Raw genomic sequence first — 12,191 nt, 5'->3', positions numbered from 1 at the left:
CATCAAACAAATTATTAGCCAGTGCTGGAGAACCAACCTGCAAAGGAAATATATAAGGAATGTGATAGCGCTATCAACAGAATTTATAAGAGGGCTTATAAGTAGTGTAACTGCCTTTTTCTTCTGTTGTCCAATATATTTGGAAAAAAAAAAGTGACCCAAGAAACACTCAACACAAATATAAACTCTTGTATGATTAAAGGAGTTGAGATAGAACAAACATCACATTCTATGTATAACTAATTTTCTTTGTATTAGTTAAAAGGACCTACATCCATGCAATAGTCAGTGCATTTACCTAACACAAAATCAAATTTCAACCCTGTAGCATGGTCTATAGTGAACAACTTGATAGTTTAATTACAAGTCATGGATAAGCTTAATAATTATATAATCTACTACACAGCAAGTATGCACAGCATGAAATAAAACAAATTAAAATTACTATCATTTGTGAAGTTAATAATTACTATATGCACTACATCATCAATAAATACCAATCACTTCTAAAGCAATAGGATTCACTGATCTTCATTTGCAAACAGATATCAAAATGAAGATCCACATACAATACCTCATGATTTTTCCTATCATAATATAATTGAGCTAGTAATTTTCAGAAGCATTTCCACTATAGTTCATGTTAGCTAATACCTCACCACTGTTATTAAAGATCTTTGACAACTATGAATTAAAAGGAATAAAACATACAGGAGATACTGTACTTACTTGGCCCCCATCAAAACAGAAAATACCAACATCCTTCCGTGGATATGGTTTTTCTTCTCATTATAGGATTGGGCAAAAATTCTTGACCCAAATTCCAGCTAATGCATTCCGGCTAATTTCGTTCCTTTGTCCTCATAGTGACCTGTGCTCTGTGTCCTGATGATAGAGCCCAACGTTTTCACAATCACTGATTTCACAATTACCGAATTATGGTTCTGCACCTGGACCGCTAACACTTACAGCTGCTCCCACTAAAATGTATAGAAAAATTAAGTGGATTTTATCAAACAATTTTACTGAGCATACTAATACAAACCATTAAAGAGAATTCTGTTGAAGCTTCCATTTCAACATAAGTAGTATAATCTATAAAAGTTATGACAAAATTTTATATATACATATATATAATATATATATATATATATATAATATATATATATATATATATAAATAAATGAAAGTTTAAACCCTTGTTATCAACACTGCAAGAGTAAATAAACCATGTAAATCGGTGCAAAACTCACTATATAAAATGTATAAAATTCTAGCAACTAATAACATAGTTGTTTTCTAAATTTGCAATAACAGATCTTCAATATTATGTCATTCAGTGCTGAATCAGAGCTTAGCGGTCAATTTCAACTTAAAACAAAAATCAATTAGATAACAATCAAAATTACAAAGAACAAAGGGAGAGAGAAATCCATATAAGCGTCATATGTAAGAAGTTGAGGAATAATCTCTCAGAAAGCCCTCCAATGGGAAAGTCCTGATGTGAAACCAATGAGAAAGCCCCCTAACCGTGACACCCCTCCCCCCCCCCACCCTTGAAGCAGACATGGAAGCCAACTTCATATTCACCTCCCCCCAACAAGACTCAACCCAGGGAAGCCCTCAGGAGATGTTTCAGAAGCCCAAATGTTCCCAGCTACTCAGATAAGCGAGGCCATCATGTGCACCCAGAATCCTCACAAACACACCCTACTCTTTCAGTTATTTTTCTGTCTTTCCTGTTTAACTTAAATCTGCAACAACTACTACTGAACAAGGAGCAACTTGAAAGTTTTAACTAAAGCAATGGACCAAACCTTAAGCCTCCTCCTTATATTAATTCTAATCTGAATACCAATTTCATCTATGACTTTGTCCCTGCTATTGATTATGCAAAAAATGGAACCACAAGTTTGCAGTATTTCATCTAAAACACCCTCATAACAGCAAACATAAGAAGTGTGTGTAGGTCAGGCTGGAAAACTCTAAGGTTTACAACTGACTGTTATACCAAAATACACATGCACATGTAAGATTACCAGCACCTACAAGATGTCAAAACCCAAAATCAAGACATTTCTGCTAAATGATGTTACAATCTACCAATTGATTGCAACCTTTGAAATGTATCTTTTAGTACACAAAATTGTATTTGAAAACTCAAAATATTCCAGTAACCTTTACACATTTTCTCCTATCTTAAAAATGAAGAAATCTCAATTTTATTTACATTTCTATAGGAAATGCAGTATACTGAATAAGTTATCATATCAGAGGTTTAGGAAAGTTTATATATTTCTTAATTAATCAATAACATGTGTGATGTAGTTTCAAATTACCTCTGGGAAGTTTTAATTGTAAGTTGTACAAAAATAAAGGACCCTTTACATCTTATTCTGTAACAAACCCCTCATACAGAAATCTAGTTTGTCAAATTCTTTACCATCCCCAACTGAGGTCTACCAACACATGTCCAATTTGCTCGTTATACCAACAAAAGAGAGAGAGAGAGGAGAGAGAGAGAGAGAGAGAGAGAGAGAGAGAGAGAGAGAGAGAGAGAGAGAGAGAGAGAGAGAGAGAGATGTACTCTTAAAAAAAAATACTTACAATGAGAGAAACTTCGAATAATGCAATGCTCTATGGTAGGTGAACAATTTTCTTGAATTTCTAACGCATAGTGTTTGTGGTGCTGCATAGTATCAGTGCACTTGGCGGTGAAAACTTGATGGTCACATAGCCTAGATATGCCCGTTGAGCCCCTTCCATAAACATTACTGTAGATTCACATTCTCGTTCCAAAATGACATTTTCTGCCACATTTCCTGAAGAAATAGTTCTATTATAGCTCTGAACACGTTTGGAAAATGAGCCAAATATTTTTCTTTATACCTGTACCTATGAAACACTGATATTCATTTCATTATGACAAATTGTAAAGGACAAAAATTCTATACTCAGACATAAATTAACATACCAGGTGCAGCTCCAATGAAGGCAATATTGGTTTCAATAACAATAAGTTCTCCACAATAAACACCTGAGTGAATTAAAACCAGAGGTCTCTCGGCATCATCACAATAATCAAAAGCGGACTGTATAGTGTCGAAGTACGCAACAGATCGACCGGCTTCCTGTAAAAACAAATATCACAAAATATTACACCTACTGCTTGATGTACATGCAGACACATAAATGTACACACACACACACACACATGTACAGTATCACTATAAAATTCATTCAAGTTTATTAAAAGTCCCTTCTGGCAATTAAAAAATCAATTATACAGTAACCCAACTGAAACTATATTAACATGTTCATTACGTATTATGCCCAAAAATGCTATAATCAAACAATTGCTGAAAGAAGTTAATTGCCATAATCATGGGGAAGCTCAAACTTAACGCCTTCCACTCGTGTTTTATATCGCGGAAGTAAAAGGCTAACAGAGTTCTATGGTAACTAAAGTCCATCAATCAGGTTTAGCCATATTCTTTCCAAGAGAGGAGATATGTTTTACTCATGAGAATTTCTCAACAAGTATGACAGACAGTGTTTTATGAAAAACCAGCTATAATTATGTAATTAACAATGTTTGAGTTAATTAATATGAAGAAAACTATTAATGTATTAATGGTATTGTTTTCTTATTTTTCATGTGCAATTTTTTTTTCAGTGCTAACCAAGGCTAAGGCAATCACTTTTGCTAGTGGAAATGACATGAACTCTGAAAAGTTTGTTTGAGATTCAATGATATCCTCACAAAAGGTAAGAATATATAGAAATTACAATGCTTTTTTTTTTTTTTTAATGTTATTCAAGCAGATTTTTAGCTTTGTTTTTCCTTTTATTTGAGTTAAGAAAATGTCTCTTGTGGAAGAGAAATAAAACTTTGGTAGTCAACATTTCTTATTCAACCCATTTTTTATTGTAAGATATTGTTTTAATATTTTTCTTATAAGTTAAGGTCTTTACTTTTGTGCTGACTTGTAATTATATAAACTTACTGTAAATAATACAGTGATGAGAGAGAGAGAGAGAGATGAGGAGACGAGAGAGAGAGAGAGAGAGAGAGAGAAGAGAGATAGAGAGAAGAGAGAGAGAGGAGAGAGGAGAGAGAGAAACTTTGGTTTGAGATGTTATGTACTTGACCCTGCCTTGTGGCTATAGCACAAAATTCTCCTCACCCTATATGTGTTCCTCATATAAAGACTTCACTGACTTAGGATTGGACTAGAATAATTCATGAGTTCTAAAAATACAGCAATGAATAGATTGGTGCTGGCATATATTGTGTATATATATATATATATATATATATATATATATATATATATATATATATATATATATATATATATATATATATATATATATATATATATATATATATATATAGTCCTTCTAGATATCACCATGATAAGACCCAAACTATATGGAAATTCAAATAGTACTCACATGCCAAAGCTTCAAAACAAAGGAAAACAAGCCCAACAGAACAACTGTGGCCAATCAATCAGCCATGTAAATTCGTTTGTTAGCACTCTAGCAGTACACAAAAACTCAAAATACATATCCCCAGTGGAAACTGAGACCGTATGGGTAGCACTTTTTATTCTAAGGCATTCTAAATAAAGATCTTTACCCTCAGTCTGACCTTTCAAATAGTCTGCACTAAACAAAGGATGAAAAAGACAAAAATTAAGGAAGGATGAAAAAGACAAAAATTAAGGGTCAGATCCACATGAAACGTATCGATTTCCAAAATATAAAATAGTACTCAATTACAAACCTTGGCAACGTGTTTTTGATGTCCTGGCCGAACATGTACCCCATGATATAACTGCTTAAAGCTTTCTTTCCATGGGTTATCATAATCACAGTCCTCTGGCTGGACAAAGTCAAACTTGCAAGGGGCTGGGTTAAATAATGGTAGGTCATACTCATATAAACTCTGATATAGGTTTTTCCTGTAATGACAACAATAAAAATTACCAGATTTAATTTTCAGAGCTCAAAGAAATACAGTATGGTATTAAGTAACATGAACAGCAATAAACTATGCATAATTACATTGGATTCGCCTAACTTTAAAATTATACAATTTGCCCAATTTTCTTGAAATTTTCATTATCATTCTATAAGTGAAATAAATTTCTCACACTCAAAATCTATTATTGCATTATGAACACATAATGGGACAAAAATAAAAGAAGTTTTCATTAAGACTAATTTAGTCACTGGGGACACTTACCAAAGTTCATTATCATTTGCTATTGTGTAGAAACGCTTGCATACTTGTGCTACATGACAGAGGTCCCTCTCATACAGGTAAGAAAATATAGTGAGTAGCACCTCGTCAGGAAGTTCATATAGAAGGTAATGCGCTGCTGTGGATAAAGTGCATCCCAACCCTATAAATCATGAATGTATATTGTATTAACACTTCTAACAAACAGTAAGCAAAAGGAGAAAAAAATACAATTTAACAATTTTCAAAATACTTTGCAAATCTGCCATTAACTGAGTACTAAAACACTGGATATGCATTAGATTTTCCCTATGGTACAGTAAATTTTGGCATACTGCAGTATACAAAACCTACCAATTCCTCTGAAAAAAAAATCATAAATCTTATCATGCTGAAAGTTGGTTTACTTAGAAAGTACAAAATAACTGGTTTAATGAGAGAGAATCCTGGTCATATAGAAATATTTGGTGAATTTTTAGATTGCTTTATGATTTCCTAGTTTTTACCTACATCCTTCAGTACAATTTTCTATCTATACAGACAGTGACGCTTTATCTAACTTAGTTTGCAAATAGTTCTAAAAATATATAAAATAATTTAATTCTATTATGATCAGGTTCAGTTTTGAAGCTGAAGCCAAATCCAAAAGATGGTCCTCCCTCTCCTCATCTGAGGTATCCAGTCAAGTTATGAATAACTATTAATGTCAAGCGATAGTGGTTATAGAAACCAAGTAGTTTGAATAGTTTTTTTTTAATGGATTAGCAACTTTTTTTGTTTACTTTGCCATTCTTATGAATACTCTAGTATAGATTTACCTTTTTACAAAACCATAAAATGACAGTAGATCCCAGTGCAATTTGATTATTTAATTTTTTCCTTGAAGCTTCTAGTCAATAAAAAACTTCTGAAAGTCTTTGAAGTAACTTTGCTATAGTATTCTCCTACAGTTTGAACTGGACTATATACTAAAGGCATCTCTAAAGAAAGAATTTGTCAAGTTTATCTCTCATCAGTTTCAGTTTGCAGTACATGTAGTCCCTCTTGGCAATATCCCTACTGGTGGGTATGTAACCTCAGTCGATCATAAATCCATGAAAGAATGCTGTCATGGCTTTTACAATAACATTTTAAGTAAAATGTGGTATGTAACCCCTATACAATTAATGAGACTACAAAGATGATTAAACCCTGGTTGAATTTACACAACTCTCCCTTCAGCAGGAAAGTATTTCAACTAAATTTCAATATTGTATATGATATATTTTATGGTTTACTATTTTCTTTTACTTGGTGTATTATAAATGCATATTCCTAACCGAACCTGAAGATGGACATGAAATGATGTACAATATACGTAGACCAAATAAAGTAAAAGGAAGATTTTGAGGCTTTGGTGCTACAGTTCCTCACCCCAACATGATTTTCTTTATTTGAATCTTACACAACTTCAATCAAGAACAAAATGAAATGAGGAAGATGAAAACTGCTCTATATTCTATATTTAGAAGACATTATGTATACATTTTTTTAAACTGCCCAATATTCTATATTTAGAAGGCATTATGTATGCATTTTTTTAAAATAAATAATTTAAATACCCATTAATATATAAAATCACATCTGATAAAAGTTACAGTGACTTCTAAGGTACAACATTACATTTGTACATCAACTGTAATCTCTTATTTTTTTATATTTCAATTTACATTTGGAAATCAGGTAAATAACTTGGTTGTAAGTTGGGGATACTGTAAGCTCATGTTCAAACAAGCTGATGATTCCTAGGAGACTCACTCCTGAACTTACTGAAATTCAACAGAGACAAAACTCACCTGTGGAAGATTCCCCCGTAGAATACGTTCTTCGGGGTCTTTTGCGGGCAGGTAACATGGAAGGACAGTATGCAGTCGTTGCTGTTAATGCAACAGGAGGTGATAATACAGGTGTGTTACTTGTAGCAGCAGAAGGTAAACCAGCTGTCACTGCCGACGCTCCCGCTGAAGCGGCTGTGCTTGGAGTGTCTGTGACTGAGATGGCTCCTAAGGTAGTAGGGGGACTAACAGGGTGAGTGGGTGACTTTCTACGTAAGTGGTATGGCGGGTGATGGTGTAATGATGAGGTGGTAGAGGAGGAGGAGGCAGTGGGAACGGAAGAGGGGCCTGCACCTGCCGCTGCAGCAGCCGCTCCCCCGCCCACCAGATCAAAAAGAGCCAGTGGTGGTCCACCTACTAAAGGGGCCTCACAGTCATCGTCTGAAATGCAACAAAAATGCAACGTTAAAAATCTGTATTATAGCCTTTTAAACTATGCACTAATTTGTATATTATCTACGTATAGCCTTCAAGGAAAGGTCACACACACTACACTGTCACTTCTTCATTGTTTTTCAATCCAGCTTAGCCATCAGAGGGCACTCACTTCTTGTCACTGGCATTCATATAAACCAGGAATAGCCTTATCTGTAATTAGATGGCCTACAAAAAAGTAAATAAGAGAATAAGATGGCTTGTACTTATATGTATGAAAAAGGTTTCTTTATATTTAGACAGGGCACAAAGGAAAAAACACTTTCCTTCAGCACCAGGTTTTTTTTCTTAATCCACTGCACACTTACAAAATATTGAAATTTGTGGCTAAGCTTCGGAACAATACCAAATGTGTGAACCATATATCATAACACAAATTTTGAAGAAACTGTTGAAACAAATATGGTATATACAGTGGACCCCTGTGTTCGTGAATTTTCTATGGACCATACCTACCCATTATTTGCAGAAAATTCACATATTCACAGTATTTTTCTATGAAAAATATCCACTAATTACTGTTTTCATATAATTTTCAGGATTAAATGCACTTTTTGCAATAAAACTATTTAAAAAAACAGGTTTAAATATGTTTTTATAATAAAATTAGGTTTTATAAATATACAGGCAGTCCCCGGTTATCGGAAGGGGTTCTGTTTTCAGCGGGTGCTGATAAGCAAAAACCACCATTAACCGAAACTCAGCAATTTATGGTGCTTATGGTGCAAAGTTTCAGTTAATGGCACTTCTGTTAGGTATATGTTATGGCGCCATAACTCTATTACCGGCACCTTATGGCACCGATAAACAAAACTTGGCCCTTACGGCGTCATAAATTGCCGATTTTATGACGCTATGCCTCTTCCAATCTGCTCCACTGAGAAGTTTCAACAGCCAGATTCCCTTTAACAGTGTTTCCACACTCTGACCTAACCTTGACAGATTCCCTTAACAGCAAGTTTTTCACTGATTCAAAGCCAGTTGTGGTCCGTCCTTGGATACTGGGGACTCCACAACCCATTCAAGAGTCTCCTTTGGTACTGAATGCCCCACAGCCCATTTGATGGGGCTGTTCCTGAGCTCCAGCTGCATCGCATGACATTCCTAGCTGATTTCCCTAGTGTCTGTAGCCCGTGCAGTGGTGGAAGCTCATCCTCCACCTTGTGGGATTATAGAGGCATCTCAGGCTGATCATTCTTCTTTGCTGGACTGACATAATTTTACAAAATTTACTGTCAAGCCGAGCCCCAGGGCAATTTTGACTATTCAACACTTGGGATGGTGGGAAAAAAAAGGTGTTGGAGTGGCTGGGCACCAAGATACAAACTCCAAAAAATAAGGATGAAGTACAAAGACCTCAAGGTGGAACTAGGAGAAATCCACACAGTTGCACTAAGAAATAAATGAAAAAAGTGAAAGTTCTCACACGAATTCATTCTTCTCTGCTAGGTCTGATCATTGACATATTCAAGTCTCATGCCTGCAACCTATCACAGAAGGCACTAAGTTATTCTGCGTGACTGTTGGCATTCCTGACTTTCAAGACCCTCTACATTGTGACTCCTCACAGACTGTGAGTTGCCTGGTATCCCATGGTCATACGTTAGGCTCATTCCTATGGAAATGGATCCTACAGGGATACTGAAATATGTAGCTGTCTTGAAGAAGAAAATTATCTCCCTCAATTATCCTAACCAGGCCAAAGCAGGTTCTCATGGTGCCAGTGTCCTTGTAACAGATGAGGAGCACTCCCAGGAAGACTTTATCAACATAGTATGATGTATGATTGTGTCTTTCAGTAGAGCTTCGATTCCCCACATTCGTCTGGCTCTGATTTGTTCTGTTGTATTATTGAAAATGTGGGATGCTGCCATCCAAGACCTCTCTGCTTGCCTGGACAACAGCAGTCCTCTTATCTGTCAAAGTGCCATTTATTCTAAGCAAAGTAAGAAATTATCTCTCAAACAAAGACATCTCTCAGTGCAGGATTGTTTGAAGGAGAACTGAAGTTCCTGGCACTGTTATTTGTCTTGCTCTTTGCTTATTGCATCTTTCCCTGGAACCAAACTCCAGCTTCTGAGCCCTAGGCTTATGACAGTAAGAAAACCAGGGGCCTTGCTCAGGATGGAGCAAGCAAAAAGGTGTTTTACATGTCTTGGTTCGATAACCAGTTCTTCATTGTCCCAAACACTTCACACTTCAGAAGAACATTAAGTAATGCCTACAGTACACCATGTGAGGTGAACTGATGGCACCAGCCTGCTAAATCCTGAAAAACCAAGACTATGTTGGGCATGACCAGACAAGATCTAGTAATTTTCAAATCATTAAAGTGCCTTCCTTCCTTCCCAACACATTTGTACTTCCTAGTGGGCAAGAAATAATCAAAGGTAATTTTTCTTTTGTACTTCTAACATCTCTGCTCTTTTCATTTTTCTTCAAACTGGAATTCTACCTTGTGGAAGCTTTTTATGCAAATTTATGGTCCTCTAATTTGGCCCAAATTGCAGTGCTTCTGCCCGTTCCTTTTCATGTGCTCTCTTCAATCTTTATACCAAGCAGTCAAAACCTCGTGCAAATTTTCACCTCACTTCAGGACAAATCCTTTCTAATAATACTGTGGTAGGTATATCTTGTTTATATATAGCACCATGCTATATAATTACCTGAAGCATATGTACTAATTACTTTAAGTACTACTGCTCACAAGGTATAGCAAATAATCTGCATATAGTTATATAACAATTTTTAAAAAATAAATTTTATTTTTCCTAACTATACAAACCTGAGGTCCTTTACATTAGGAATTACTTTCAGCATGGGCTGGAATACGGCCATTAAATTATTGAACAAGGTGGTTAAGCAGTAAATACCGTCTGGTAAGCAGGTAGGTATGCTTACCCGGATGTTAACACTCCACTTTGCCTTTCAGCCCAGGTTTCAGATAAAGGGGGGGCACAAGGTGGGCATCAATGTAAAGGACCTCAGGTTTGTATAACGCGGAAAAATACAAATTACTTTACAAAAATTGTGATTTGTTCCTACATGATATACAAACCTTTGGGAGGAATGTGAGTGAGTCTCTAAAACTGACTGGAGTTCAGCACACCTGGGCTATTACTCTTGGTTGTATGAGCAAGGAGGAGTGCCCTGGCTCTGACAACTTGATCGAAGTATAGGAGCTGCATGATCAATCGCCAGACTTCTGGGCTTTTTGAAAAGAGTGAGGAATCGTAACTCATCCGAAAAAGGGCTGGGAAGACTATTTAGAGTCAAGAGACATTAATGCAAAGTGCTTTCCCTAGCTAGAGGAAGAAGAGGGATTGCTTCTATGATTCTGTTAACCCTTTTACGCCGAAGCGGTAAAAAAAAAATGTCTCCTGTGTGGCGGAGGTGTTTCAGAGCGAGCGCGGAAGAGGAAAAAATATTTTTTTCAAAAAATCACAGCGCGCTTAGTTTTCAAGATTAAGAATTCATTTTTGGCTCCTTTTTTTGTCATTGGCTGAAGTTTAGTATGCAAGCATCAGAAATGAAAAAAATTATCATTATCATATACAATTAATGCGATATATGATAGCGCAAAAACGAAATTTCATATATAATTGTATTCAAATCGCGGTACGCAAAACGGTTAAAGGTAACAAATTACTTTTTTTTTCGTTGTAATGTACTTTAAATTGCGATCATTTTGGTATATAACACATTGTAAAACGATAAAAGCAACACAGAGAAAATATTATCACAAAATAATGCATGAATTCGTAACGCGACGCGGACGTAAACAAATATTTTTTGTTTTCATAAAATTCACCATAAATCTAAATATTGTCCTAGAGACTTTCAATTTCTTTCAAAATGAAGACAAATGATTGAATATTACTATACTGTAAGAGTATTAGCTTACAATTGCAGTTTTTGACCATATCTGACGAATTAAAGTTGACCGAATGTCGAATTTTTTTATATATATTTTTTTTATATGCAATTATTTCGGGAAATAAGAAAGACTACAACCTTCAAATCTTTTTAGTTTTTTATTATACATCCAAATGGCGCACATTTTCATATATAAAACTCTAATGAAATGCCTAAAGCAACACAGAGAAAATATTATCACAAAATAATGCATGAATTCATAACGCGCGGACGTAAACAAATATTTTTTTCAAAATTCACCATAAAATCTAAATATTGTCCTAGAGACTTTCAATTTCTTTTCTTTCAAAATGAAGACAAATGATTGAATATTACTATACTGTAAGAGTATTAGCTTACAATTGCAGTTTTTGACCATATCTGACGAATTAAAGTTGACCGAATGTCGAATTTTTTTATATATATTTTTTTTATATGCAATTATTTCGGAAATAAGAAAAGCTACAACCTTCAAATCTTTTTAGTTTTATTCTACATCAAATTGCGCACATTTTCATATATAAAACTCTATGAAATGCCTAATATGAAACGGAGCAAATATTCCGAGAATGGGACGTACGTATTTCGGAGATTTGTGGCGGAGAATCCGCGCGCGAGGGAAGGAAAGATTTTTTTTAAATTCACCATAAATCTAAATATTTTGCTAGAGACTTCGAATTTGTTTCAAGATGAAGATAAATGACTGAATATTACTA

The 12,191-nt window shown here is 35.0% G+C and overlaps 1 pseudogene; it reads right to left on the bottom strand.

Annotated features, from left to right (window-relative positions):
• Positions 1 to 789: 789 nt before the first annotated feature.
• LOC135221286 (F-box only protein 11-like) overlaps positions 790 to 12,191 on the bottom strand; it is a 41,335-nt pseudogene continuing 29,933 nt past the window's right edge.

Source organism: Macrobrachium nipponense, chromosome 2, assembly GCF_015104395.2.
Source record: "Macrobrachium nipponense isolate FS-2020 chromosome 2, ASM1510439v2, whole genome shotgun sequence".
Classification (NCBI taxonomy): Eukaryota; Metazoa; Arthropoda; class Malacostraca; order Decapoda; family Palaemonidae; genus Macrobrachium; species Macrobrachium nipponense.
This window is presented reverse-complemented; position numbering and strand designations above follow the sequence as displayed.